The sequence below is a fragment of the Salvelinus fontinalis genome, chromosome 16 (assembly GCF_029448725.1).
Source record: "Salvelinus fontinalis isolate EN_2023a chromosome 16, ASM2944872v1, whole genome shotgun sequence".
NCBI classification, from domain to species: domain Eukaryota; kingdom Metazoa; phylum Chordata; class Actinopteri; order Salmoniformes; family Salmonidae; genus Salvelinus; species Salvelinus fontinalis.
This window is the reverse complement of record NC_074680.1, coordinates 22660882-22674816: the sequence shown is the minus strand read 5'-3', so window position 1 is coordinate 22674816 and position 13935 is coordinate 22660882. Positions and strand designations below refer to the sequence as shown.

Genomic DNA, 13935 nt, shown 5'->3' with positions numbered 1-13935 from the left:
AGAGGAAAGGTGAGAGAGTTAGGGAGTAGCGCTTTGAGAGGAAAGGTGTGAGAGTTAGGGAGGAGCGCTTCGAGAGGAAAGGTGAGCTTCGAGAGGAAAGGTGAGAGAGTTAGGGAGGAGCGCTTCGAGAGGAAAGGTGAGAGAGTTAGGGAGTAGCGCTTCGAGAGGAAAGGTGAGAGAGAGTTAGGGAATAGCGCTTCGAGAGGAAAGGTGAGAGAGTAAGGGAGGAGCGCTTCGAGAGGAAAGGTGAGAGAGAGTTAGGGAGTAGCGCTTCGAGAGGAAAGGTGAGCTTCGAGAGGAAAGGTGAGAGAGTTAGGGAATAGCGCTTCGAGAGGAAAGATGAGAGAGTTAGGGAGTAGCGCTTCGAGACGAAAGGTGAGAGAGAGTTAGGGAGGAGCGCTTCGAGAGGAAAGGTGAGAGAGAGTTAGGGAGGAGCGCTTCGAGAGGAAAGGTGAGAGAGTTAGGGAGTAGCGCTTCGAGAGGAAGGGTGAGAGAGAGTTAGGGAGTAGCGCTTCGAGAGGAAAGGTGAGAGAGTTAGGGAGGAGCGCTTCGAGAGGAAAGGTGAGAGAGTTAGGGAGGAGAGCTTCGAGTGGAAAGGTGAGAGAGTTACGGAGTAGCGCTTCGAGAGGAAAGGTGAGAGAGTTAGGGAGGAGCGCTTCGAGAGGAAAGGTGAGAGAGTTAGGGAGGAGCGCTTCGAGAGGAAAGGTGAGCTTCGAGAGGAAAGGTGAGAGAGTTAGGGAGTAGCGCTTCGAGAGGATAGGTGAGAGAGAGTTAGGGAGGAGCACTTTGAGCGGAAGGGTGAGAGAGGTAGGGAGGAGCGCTTCGAGAGGAAAGGTGAGAGAGTTAGGGAGTAGCGCTTCGAGAGGAAAGGTGAGAGAGAGTTAGGGAGGAGCGCTTCGAGAGGAAATGTGAGAGAGATAGGGAGGGACGCTTCGAGAGGAAAGGTGAGAGAGTTAGGGAGGAGTGCTTCGAGAGGAAAGGTGAGAGAGTTAGGGAGGAGCGCTTCGAGAGGAAAGGTGAGAGCGTTAGGGAGGAGCGCTTCGAGAGGAAATGTGAGAGAGATAGGGAGGGGCGCTTCGAGAGGAAAGGTGAGAGAGTTAGGGAGTAGCGCTTCGAGAGGAAAGGTGAGAGAGTTAGGGAGGAGCGCTTCGAGAGGAAAGGTGAGCTTCGAGAGGAAAGGTGAGAGAGTTAGGGAGTAGCGCTTCGAGAGGAAAGGTGAGAGAGTTAGGGAGGAGCGCTTCGAGAGGAAAGGTGAGCTTCGAGAGGAAAGGTGAGAGAGTTAGGGAGGAGCGCTTCGAGAGGAAAGGTGAGAGAGTTAGGGAGTAGCGCTTCGAGAGGAAAGGTGAGAGAGAGTTAGGGAGTAGCGCTTCGAGAGGAAAGGTGAGAGAGTTAGGGAGTAGCGCTTCGAGAGGAATGGTGAGAGAGTTAGGGAGGGGCGCTTCGAGAGGAAAGGTGAGAGAGTTAGGGAGGAGCGCTTCGAGAGGAAAGGTGAGCTTCGAGAGGAAAGGTGAGAGAGTTAGGGAATAGCGCTTCGAGAGGAAAGGTGAGAGAGTTAGGGAATAGCGCTTCGAGAGGAAAGGTGAGAGAGTTAGGGAGGAGCGCTTCGAGACGAAAGGTGAGAGAGAGTTAGGGAGGAGCGCTTTGAGAGGAAAGGTGAGAGAGAGTTAGGGAGGAGCGCTTCGAGAGGAAAGGTGAGAGAGTTAGGGAGTAGCGCTTCGAGAGGAAGAGTGAGAGAGAGTTAGGGAGTAGCGCTTCGAGAGGAAAGGTGAGAGACTTAGGGAGGAGCGCTTCGAGAGGAAAGGTGAGAGAGTTAGGGAGGAGCGCTTCGAGAGGAAAGGTGAGAGAGTTAGGGAGGAGCGCTTCGAGAGGAAAGGTGAGAGAGTTAGGGAGGAGAGCTTCGAGTGGAAAGGTGAGAGAGTTAGGGAGTAGCGCTTCGAGAGGAAAGGTGAGAGAGGTAGGGAGGAGCGCTTCGATAGGAAAGGTGAGAGAGTTAGGGAGGAGCGCTTCGAGAGGAAAGGTGAGAGAGTTAGGGAGGAGCGCTTCGAGAGGAAAGGTGAGAGAGTTAGGGAGGAGCGCTTCGAGAGGAAAATTGAGAGAGAGACAGTCTTCGTCCCAAATTGCACCTATTTACTTTATAGTGCACTACTTTTGACCAGGACCTGGCCCAAGAAGAACCCCTAGCCTTACAGGGGATTTGTGCTGATGAATCCTAACTTTGAATATCATGCGCTTGTACTAACGCAAAGTTTCACGTTTCATATCTCGTATTTAGCTGTGTCATCTGCGATACAAAAGGTTTTCCAGGAAATTAGGTGCTGTTCATGCATGTCTCCCGTTGACACCAATGCATGATTTATGCAAAAATCCGAATTACATCAATGCATGATTTATGCCATGATCTGAGTTAGCAGAGGTACATGCGCATATGTGAAGTTCAGATATCACGACGACAAGACATAACATGAATCCACATGTACAGTACTGAATACATGCTGATGCTAGTTCTCCTGCTGCTCTACATGGTTCCAAAGACTAACAACTGAAAAACATGTATTTCTAATCCAACCGCCCGTATCTAACGTGGGGTGTGATCTGTGATGAGCACAGTGATGGGTGTTAATTGACAGCTGGCAAAACATAATATCATGATGAAATTAAGGTACAGCAAAATGTTGCCTGACATTCTCCAGAGACTACATACAGTGTACTGTATATACAGTGCTGTGAAAAAGTACTTGCCCCTTTCTAATTATCTCTACTTTTGCATATTTTTGATACTGAATTTTATCAGATCTTCAACCAAAACCTAATATTAGATAAAAGGAAACTGAGTGAACAAACAACACAACAATTACATACTTATTTCATAAAAAAAGTAGTCAACACCCAATGCCTTTGTGAAAGAGTAAATGCCCCTTGCACTCAATATCTGGTCGTGCCACCTTCAGTTGCAATGACTCAAACCAGCTGCACTTCAGCTTCAGCTCAGAGACGGATGGCCTGACATTCTCCTGTAGAATCCTCCGATACAGAGCAGAATTTGTGGTTCCTTCGATGAAGGCAAGTCATCCTGAGGCAGCAAAGCATCCCCAAACCGTCACACTATCATGCTGACCGTTGGTATGAGGTTCTTACTGTGGAATGTTTGTTTTTCGCCAGGTGTAATGGGACCCATCTGTCCATAAAACATTCTTCAAAGAGTCTGGATGAGCCATTTTTTTAGCCTGGATAATACCTGCCAGCCTCAGACTGTTGTTCTCCACTACAACGCCGGTTTCCTGCCGTAAACCCTGGGCCGTTACTCCTGATCATCACAGCTAGCTGCCACCGAGTGACCCAGCCCCGAAGCTAGCCCTGAGCCAGGCACACCTCCCGGCCCACTCTGTGATCACCCGACTACTCAGCAGATGCGTCCCGGACTCTACCCCCAACACGGCTAGAATCCACTACTCCACCGGATACTTGCCGTAAGTTCTGGACCTTTGCATCGGATCATCGCTGCTAGCTAGCTGCTACCGAGTGGCTATAGTGGCTAATGCCCCTGCCCTGAAGCTAGCACCAGTTTGCCGCGAGTCAGGCGCATCTCCCGGCTAGCAAATGAAATTACTACAACTACAATACCTCTTTTGCCATCTGGCCCGGACCCTTTGTCGACACGGCACCCCGCCGTACCACCACGACTGGTCTGCAGACATAATTCCATCCGCTGTGCACTCAACCGGCCTTTGCCGGACGTCGGAGCAGACGCTTCTACTTACCCCGGCCTGCTAACTTTAAACGCTGTGTCTCCCGGGAGCTAGCGTAATAGCGACTACCCCGCGGCTTCCCTGTTGCATCTATTGCTGTTCACTGGACCCTTTGATCACTTGGCTACATAGCTGATGCCTGCTGGACTGTTAATTTATCACGGCATTCCACTTTATTTTTTATTTATCTGTTGGCCCTAGCCCCGAACCCAGGCCCTGTGTGTAGTTAACCGACCCTCTCTGCCTATTCATCGCCATTTTACCTGTTGTTGTTGTCTTAGCTGATTAGATGTTGTCAAATGCTCCCTATAACACTTCTGCGAGCAGGCCTTTCTAATCGACCTCTAATCGACCTGGCCCAGGTATCCTGGAAGGACGACCAGGCATCCTCAGTCGAGGATGCCTGGTCGTTCTTTAAAAGTAATTTCCTCACCATCTTAAACAAGCATGCCCTTTTCAAAAAATGTAGAACTAAGAACAGATATAGCCCTTGGTTCACTCCAGACCTGAGTGCCCTTGAACAGCACAAAAACATCCTGTGGCAGACTGCAATAGCATCGAATAGCCCCCACGATATTAAACTTTTCAGGGAAGTCAGGAACCAATACACGCAATCACTCAGGAAAGCAATGGCTAGCTTTTAAAAACAGATATTTGCATCCTGTAGCTCTAACTAGGGTTGGTACACTGTAAAGTCTATGGAGAACAAGAGCACCTACTCCCAGCTGCCCACTGCACTGAGGCTAGGTAACACGGTCACCACCAATAAATCCATGATAATCAAAAATTTCAAGAAGCATTTCTCTACAGCTGGACATGCTTTCCTCCTGGCTACCCCAACCCCGGCCAACAGCTCCGCACCCCCCGCAGCTACTTGCCCGAGCCTCCCCAGCTTCTCCTTCACCCAAATCCAGATAGCAGATGTTCTGAAAGAGCTGCAAAACCTGGACCCGTACAAATCAGCTGGGCTAGACAATCTGGACCCTCTCTTTCTAAAATTATCTGCCGCCATTGTTGCAACCCCTATTACCAGTCTGTTCAACCTCTTTTTCGTATTGTCCGAGATCCCTAAAGATTGGAAAGCTGGTGCGGTCATGCCCCTCTTCAAAGGGGGTGACACTCTAGACCCAAACTGTTATAGACCTATATCCATCCTGCCCTGTCTTTCCAAAGTCTTTGAAAGCCAATTTAATAAACAGATCACCGACCATTTCGAATCCCAACGTACCTTCTCCGGTGTGCAATCCGGTTTCCGAGCTGGTCACAGGTGCGGTTCAGCCACGCTCAAGGTACTAAACGATATCATAACCGCCGTCGATAAAATACAATACTGTGCAGCCGTCTTCATCGACCTGGCCAAGGCTTTTGACTCTGTCAATCACCATATTCTATCTGCAGACTCAATAGCCTTGGTTTCTCAAATGGCTGCCTCACCTGGTTCACCAACTACTTTGCAGACAGAGTTCAGTGTGTCAAATCGGAGGGCCTGCTGTCCGGACCTCTGGCAGTCTCTATGGGGGTGCCACAGGGTTCAATTCTCGGGCAGACTCTTTTCTCTGTATACATCAACGATGTTGCTCTCTGATTCCCCGATCCACCTCTACGCAGACGACACCATTCTGTATACATCTGGCCCTTCTTTGCCCACTGTGTTAACTGATCTCCAAACGAGCTTCAATGCCATACAGCTCTCCTTCCGTGGCCTCCAACTGCTCTTAAACGCTAGTAAAACCAAATGCATGCTTTTCAACCGTTTGCTGCCCACACCCGCCGATTAGCGTCACTACTCTGGACGGTTCTGACCTAGAATATGTGGACAACTACAAATACCTAGGTGTCTGGCTAGACTGTAAACTATCCCTCCATTCTCATATTAAACATCTCCAATCCAAAATCAAATCTAGAATCGACTTTCTATTTTGCAACAAAGCCTCCTTCTCTCACGCCACCATACTTACCCTAGTAAAACTGACTATCCTACCGATCCTCGACTTCGGCGATGTCATCTACAAAATAGCTTCCAATACTCTACTCAGCAAACTGGATGCAGTCTATCACAGTGCCATCTGTTTTTTTTTTTTACTAAATCACCTTATACCACCCACCACTGCGACCTCTATGCTCTAGTCGGCTGGCCCTCGCTACATATTCGTCGCCAGACCCACTGGCTCCAGGTCATCTATAAGTCTATGCTATGTAAACCTCAACAACACCCACCCGTAGCATGCGCTCCAGCAGGTATATCTCACTGGTCATCCCCAAAGCCAACACCTCCTTTGGCTGCCTTTCCTTCCAGTTCTCTGCTGCCTGCGACTGGAACGAATTGTGAAAATTGCTGAAGCTGGAGACTTATTAACTTTAAACATCAGCTATCTGAGCAGCTAACTGATCGCTGCAGCTGTACATAGTCCATCTGTAAATAGCCCACCCATTCTACTTAACTCATCACCATATTGTTTTAATTTACTTTTCTGCTCTTTTGCACACCAGTATCACTACTTGCAAATCATCATTTGCTCATCTATCACTCCAGTGTTAATCTGCTAAATTGTAATTACTTCGCTACCATGGCCTATTTATTGCCTTACCTCCTCACGCCATTTGCACACACTGTATATAGACTTTCTTTTTTTTTCTATTATATTATTGACTGTATGTTTGTTTATTCCATGTGTAACTCTGTTGTTGTTTGTGTCACACTGCTTTGCTTTATCTTGGCCAGGTCACAGTTGTAAATGAGAACTTGTTCTCAACTAGCCTACCTGGTTAAATAAAGGTGAAATAAAATATACAATAAAAAATGACCATCCAGGGGCTTTTGGCAAACTTTAGTCAACTTTTTGGACGACATGGGAGACTGATCAACAACTACAGCAATCATTTGGTTGCAATCAATGCAGCTGAAGGTGACACAACCAGTTATTAGATGTAAAGGGGCAATTACTTTTTCATACAGGGGAATTGGGTGTTGCATAAGTTTGTTGATTCAATTAATAAAGGAAGTACCAACATTGTTTGTTATTTGTGAACTCAGGTTCCCTTTATCTAATATTAGGTTTTGGTTGAAGATCAAAAATAGAGAAAATCAGAAAGTTGGCAAATTATTTTTCACGGCTCTGTATCACTACCTAAAGTCAATAAATTACAATAGAGAACTCATTATTCCATGGACACTTTACCTCCTTCTCTCTCTCAATTCAATGGGCTTTATTGGCATGGCAATGTATGTTTACATTAAATAAATAATGAACAAAAATGAAATTAACTATTTTATTTATTTATCCATTATTTTACCAGGTAAGTTGGCTGAGAACACATTCTCATTTACATCAACGACTGGGAAATAGTTACAAGGGAGAGGAGGGGGATGAAAGAGCCAATTGTAAACTGGGGATTATTAGGTGACCGTGAAGTGCCCTGGGATCTTTAATGACCTCAGAGAGTCAGGACACCTGTTTCAACGTCCCATCCGAAAGACGGCACCCTACACAATAAAAAATGTACAGTAAACATTACACTCACAACATTTTCAAAGGAATAGAGACAATTCAAATGTCATATTATGTATATATACAGTGTTGTAACCATGTCCAAATAGTTAAAGTACAAAAGGGAAAATAAATAAACAGAAATACGGATTGTATTTACCATGGTGTTTGTTCATCTCTGGTTGCCCTTTTCTTGTGGCACAGGTCACAAATCTTGCTGCTGTGATGGCACACTGTGGTATTTCACCTAATAGATATGGGAGTTTATCAATATTGGATTTGTTTTCAATTTCTTTGTGGGTCTGTGTGTCTCCGGGAAATATGTGTCTCTAGTATCGTCATACATTTGGCAGGAGGTAAGGAAGTGCAGCTTAGTTTCCACTTCATTTTATGGGCAGTGTTCAAATAGTCTTCTCTTGAGATGTGTCAAGTAATTATCTTTTTATTTTCTCACAATTTGTTTGGGTCTAATTGTGTTGGTTGTTTAGTGTGTTCCAATTTTCCCAGAAGTAGTTGGAGTCTATGGATTCTTCAATTACATTGAGCTGATTTCTGACTTGCTGTTCTTCTTTTTCCGTAGTGTATTTCTGTATTGTTTTAGGGATTCACCATAGTCAAGGCGTTGGTTCAGGTTTTCTGGGTCTCTATTTTATTGGTTGGATAGGTTTCTCCATTTCTTTCTCAGGTTTTTGCATTCTTAATCTAACCATTTGTCATTGTTGTTAATTTTCTTAGGTAGTCTCCTTGTCATTTTTAGATTTAATAGGGAAGCTGGGAGGTAAAATACAGTATACTGTTTAGGTTTTCTTCTGCCAAGTTTACACATTCACTATTACAGTGAAATATTTGTCCAGGAAGTTGTCTGAAATGATTTTAATTTATTGATGCCTAATTGTTTTAAGGTAGGTTTCCACACTACTTTCCTTCCATCTATAGCATTTCTTTATAGTATGCAGTTTGTTCTGCTTTGATGCCTCATGATTGTTGCTCTGTTCAAGTAGACTGTGATTTTGCTGTAATCTGATAGTGGTGTCAGTAGGCTGACTGTAAACGCTCTAAGAGACTCTGGGTTGAGGTCATTAATAAAGTCTACAGTACTACTACCAAGAGATGGGCTACAGGTGTACCCAGGGTTGAATAGGTCACTTTCTAATAGTTACCTGTGCAAAATAGTAATCTTTAACGAAGCTTTTGGATTTCGCAAACTCAGTAATGTAATCTGATTACATTCAGTTACTTTTAGATTACTTTCCCCTTTAGAGGCGTTAGAAGAAGACAAAAATGTATGTTACCAAATGAACGACATCTATTGCAGGATAAATCAATGTTTAAGTTTACATAGCTGGCTGTAAATAGATGTTACATTTTACTTTATGGGTTGATTATGTAGGCTTCTCCTAACCCATCACTTTCTACTACATATAATAATACGATTCAATTATAACTTTACATTAAAAACCAAAGTCTATCAGAATTCCAGTCATTCCAATAAATGTTATACCCCTTGATCTTCTAGAATAGGACTTGAAAATATGGAAGTATAGATTAGCCAAATTGTTTTACCTGAGCATAACCCCACAACTAAGGACTTACTAGCCAGCCCTTCTCTGTTGTTTATGATTTTGTTGTCATGCAGGACTGATTGGGCTCATTTATTCGAGTTGAAAAATAAATGCTGTGCTCATGGAATGGCATGCTTTGAGCACTACTGAAAAGTGCTATTTACATGTGAAAAATGAATGCCATATGCTGCATTTGCTATAGGCCCCTTGTTTACCTTTTTGTTGGTGACACTTTGATATCTTGATAATATGCAGCTGTTTAAAGGGCAAATCCACAGATGAAACAATAACAAAATGGGGTGGCAGGTACCCTAGTGGTTAGAGCATTGGACTAGTAACTGAAAGGTTGCTAGATCGAATCCCCGAGCTGACAAGGTAAAAAAATATATGTTTTTCTTCCTCTGAACAAGGCAGTTAACCCACTGTTCCTAGGCCGTCATTGAAAATAAGAATTTGTTCTTAACTGACTTGCCTGGTTAAATAAAGGTAAAAAAAAAAAAAACAGAAGCCCCACCTCTGTTTTGGTAAAAAAGCTGAAGGATGGGCCTTGAGAAATGAAACCACTCTCAGATTAATAGAGCTATGGATGCAAGGACTGGCCATCCATGATATCAAAATTATTGTTTTAACCATGTTATGAGACTATACAGTGTTTTTTTACATTTACAGTGTTTACAAACATTAGAGAAAAACAAGCTTATATTTTGGGTTCTCATGGGTATGGGTGTGACAGTTGAACTAAGCTCATGAGGCATTTATAAGTTATATTCTTCAGGAATCAATGGATATGTATATTTAGAAGTCCAAAAATGGATATAGCAGCTAAAGATTGCCCCTTTAATTAAGTCTATCGAAAATGTGTGCGTTTGAGCATCGTTCCATTAGGCCTATGGATTTTTTTTGTTTCAACATGAATTAGATTGAGCATTAAATACCCCACTTTTATTCCATAGGCTGCGATCCACACTGTGCAGCTGTTGCAAGAGCGAATTTTCACTGGCTGTTCACTGGCTTCAAAAACAATGATTGATAGGCAGCTTAAATTCAACCATTATTGTGTTCAAATACACATTTAGATTTGTGAACAGCCATCCACAACAACCACAATCCGTTAGGCGCAAATAGCTAAATGAGATTGCAGCAGTGTGATTCACGTCAATGCTCTATTTATATATAAACAAGTAATAATAAGTGGTATCCATATCGCCGTAGACTACACTGCTGTCATCCTTACCTCAGCAGTCTCAGCAGTGGAAGACATGGCTTGAACTGTAGCCTACAAAAACCTATTCTGCTCTTTTCCCATGATCCATCAAACACATCTGGTGTGTCATCATAGTGGGCTCTGACTTGTGCTCAGACTCACTCAGGTGGAACAAACTTAAACATTTTCAATGCTGATTTGAATGTTATTGAAAAACACAAACATTTCTCACAAACACCATTTCTGCATTTAACAGTAATCCTCTAAGTAATCATCTCGTATTTCAAAAGTATCTGTAATCTGAGTTATAGTTACCGTTTGTTGTAATCCCTTACACCTAACGGATAACATCTAATCCGTTACTTCTCAACCCTGGGTGTACCTACCGTAGGAGTCACCACGAAGCCTACCATTGACTATGCACATACCCAGCGTGCGACAGAGCTGCAGGAGTTGTGACCCGTTTTTGTTGATTATGGTCCCGTAGTTGTGTCTAGGGGGGCATATGGGGGAGGGAATGCTGTCACCTCCAGGTAGGTGTTTGTCCCCCTGTGTCTCTCTCTCTCTCACTCCCCCAACTCTCTCTTTCTCCCCCCCCCCCCCCCCCCCTCAATTCAATTGAATTCAAGGGGGTTTATTGGCATGGGAAACATATGTTAATATTGCCAAAGCAAGTGAAGTAGATAATATACAGAAGTGAAATAAACAATCAAAATTAACAGTAAACATTACACTTATAGAAGTTCCAAAATAATAAAGTCATTACAGTGTATATATTTGAATCTCTCTCTTTCTCATAATGAGTAGAGTATGGTTACCTTCGCACCCCTGATCAAAGGCTCTAAGCTTTCTTTCAAGTTGTGAACTTGTGAATTCCTCCCCGCTGGTTAGATTGAGCCTTGGCTGTCTGTGACAGCTCTTCTGCTAGGAGACAGCTGACACACCCCTTGTGACAATAGAATAGGATTTCTTTGAAATATATTCCTTTCAAGTTAATAGGCATTCATAGGTGTGTTCTCTTGGTACACTACATGTGGATGTATGGCACACAAACTATGGGAACAGAGTACTGTCATCGTATTGTGTGTATTCTATTCAACAGTATGGCCTTCAACTTTTTTGGTGTAGCACATTTTAACATTTCCATTGGCATTGACAGCTTTGCTTTCCCCCCTCCATTGTCTCTTTGATGGACAAACAAAGCTGTAATAAATGTTGTCAGCAGAACAAAAGCATGGAAGCTTTGTACATCTGGCAAACAGTTTGTCAATGAGCCACACAATATCTAATTTCCCCCAAAATAACAATGAAAAGGTTACACCAATGAACATATTATTATTGTTATTATTATGTTGAATGTATTCATTAACATATTATTATTGTTATTATTATGTTGAATGTATTCATTAACATATTATTCTTGTTATTATTATGTTGAATGTATTCATTAACATCAGGGTTCTTACACCAGGTTAAATCATACACAAGATATTACTGAAGGCTTTGTTTTCACCTGCAGTTTCGAATAACTTTACCCTCCAAAACTCATTAGGACTGGAGGTAAAAGTTGTCTTCAAAGCATGCATTCATCTGCAATATGTTCCCTTCAATTGTAAAATAATATTTAAGTCTTCATTATGTGATTTGAGAATTTCAACTCTCTAGACAAATACCACTCAACAATGGTACATTTAGCTTCTCTTCAAATTCAGTGACATAAAAGACATTCAATTCTCATGGCAATAGTCAAATATGCACATTCAGAGCAATGCTATCTAAATAATTAGATATAGCTTTGATAATTTGGCACATAAATTCAACATTTATTTTAAATTTTAAGCTAACAAGCGTAAATGAGACACAAGATTTAAGTTATGAAATTAAGTTGTCTGATTCTTTAGGGTATTTTAGCTCATAATTGGAATGAAATGAATTTCCAATATTCACATGATAATGGCTGGCTTTGGTAACTGCTTGTACCGTCTGAATACTGATCTCATCCTATCTTCAATGGATAAAACAAAGATCTCATGGAAGGGACTTTTATTTGTAAGACTCCTCATGAATGATGCTGAATACATGTGCTATAAATGTTGTTATGAAAAAGACTATAACACTCATAAAGGTGTTGTGAATGGTTTCATAAAAGGGTTTTGAACGCCTTATGTATACACCCTTTAAGTAAAGTGTTACCCGTCTGTCTCCCACAGGGCTTATCGACTGCAACTTCCACTGTTTCAAGAACGCTTTTCAGGAGGTGTTTGATGTACAAGTGAAGATGCAGGAAAACAGGAAGCTCCTTAGTCAGAGGAGGTGGAGCAGACTGGCTGAGAACACCCAATGATGTTCTCAGCAACCCGCACTGAATGCCGCCCCATTGGTGTCCTCACATGTCAATCATCCATCTTTAATACAGTAACTTGTAGGTGGTATGTGAGAACTTGTGCCTCTCTACTCCTGGGCTCAAAGAGCAAGTGTAAAGGTGGTAAAAGTATGGTAACTTTCCATAAATCCTGGTTGGAAGATTCCTGGAATCAGAAGGGAATAACAGGATATCAGGAAATCCACCAATCAAGATGCCTGGAAAACCTGGGAATTTCAGTTTCCAGAATTTTTAAACCCTAGCAAGTGTACACAACTGTGCACAACAATAATTTGAGTTTGAATTTCAGTCATAACCTATCTATAGCCAATAACTAGGAAGTGGTATAAAGTATTTAAGAAGTACTTTAAAGTATTTTTTACTTAAGTCAATTTTTGGGGTATCTGTACTTTACTTCACTATTTATATTTTTGACAACTTTTACTTCACTACATTCCTAAAGAAAATAATGTACTTTTTACTCCATACATTTTCACTTACACCCAAAAGTACTCGTTACATTTTGACAGGATAATGGTCCAATTCAAATACTTACCAAGAGAACATGCCTCGTCATCCCTACTGCCTCTGATCTGGTATACTCACTAAACACAAATGTTTAGTTTGTAAATTATGTCTGAATGTTGGAGTGTCCCCCTGGCGATCTGTCTGGTTTGCCTAATATAAGGATTTTGAAATTATTTATACTTTTACTTTCACTTTTGATACTTAAGTATATTTAAATACTTTAAGAAAAAGTATATAAAATACTTTAAATACTTTAATACTCTAAGACTTTTACTCAAGTAGTATTTTACTGGTGACTTTCACTTTTACTTGAGTCATTTTCTGTTAAGGTATCTTTACTTTCTCCACCACTGTAACTTGGGGGCCAGAAGATTTTCTTAATCACAAGACCAAGGGACATCTCTATCTGTGCCCCAATCATATTATTGCATATTTTAAATGACTAAATGTGTTACATTTGAGCTGTATGTTGATAATAAGGAAGCTAACATTTTACAGTTTTGTAATAATTGAGGAAAGAACAGGCCATCATGTCATTTGATTGTATTTATTATGGGTCCCCATTAGTTCCTGCCAAAGCAGCAGCTACTCTTCCTGGGGTCCAGCCAAATTAAGGCAGTTTATACAGTTTTAAAAACATTACAAGACATTCACAGGTTTCACAACACACTGTGTGCCCTCAGGCCCCTACTCCACCACTACCACATATCTACAGTACCAAATCCATGCGTGTGTGTGTGTGTGTGTGTGTGTGTGTGTGTGTGTGTGTGTGTGTGTGTGTGTGTGTGTGTGTGTGTGTGTGTGTGTGTGTGTGTGTGTGTGTCTGTGTGTGTGTCTGTGTGTCTGTGCCAATGTTTGTGTTGCTTCACAGACCCCGCTGTTCCATAAGGTGTTTTTTTATGTATCACTTGTAATAATGCATGGCCATAGTCAAATTAATATGGATGGGCCTTTTAAATACTGCAGATGAAGGGCGGATACTGAAATCACACCGACTGTTTCCCAAATGGCACCCTATTCTCTTTATAGTCTATAAGCCCCATAG

General features: G+C 42.3%; 1 pseudogene; it reads left to right on the top strand.

The window, feature by feature from the left end:
- Positions 1 to 12366, top strand: part of LOC129812500 (ras-related GTP-binding protein D-like) — a 47416-nt pseudogene extending 35050 nt beyond the window's left edge.
- The last annotated feature ends 1569 nt before the right edge of the window (positions 12367 to 13935 follow it).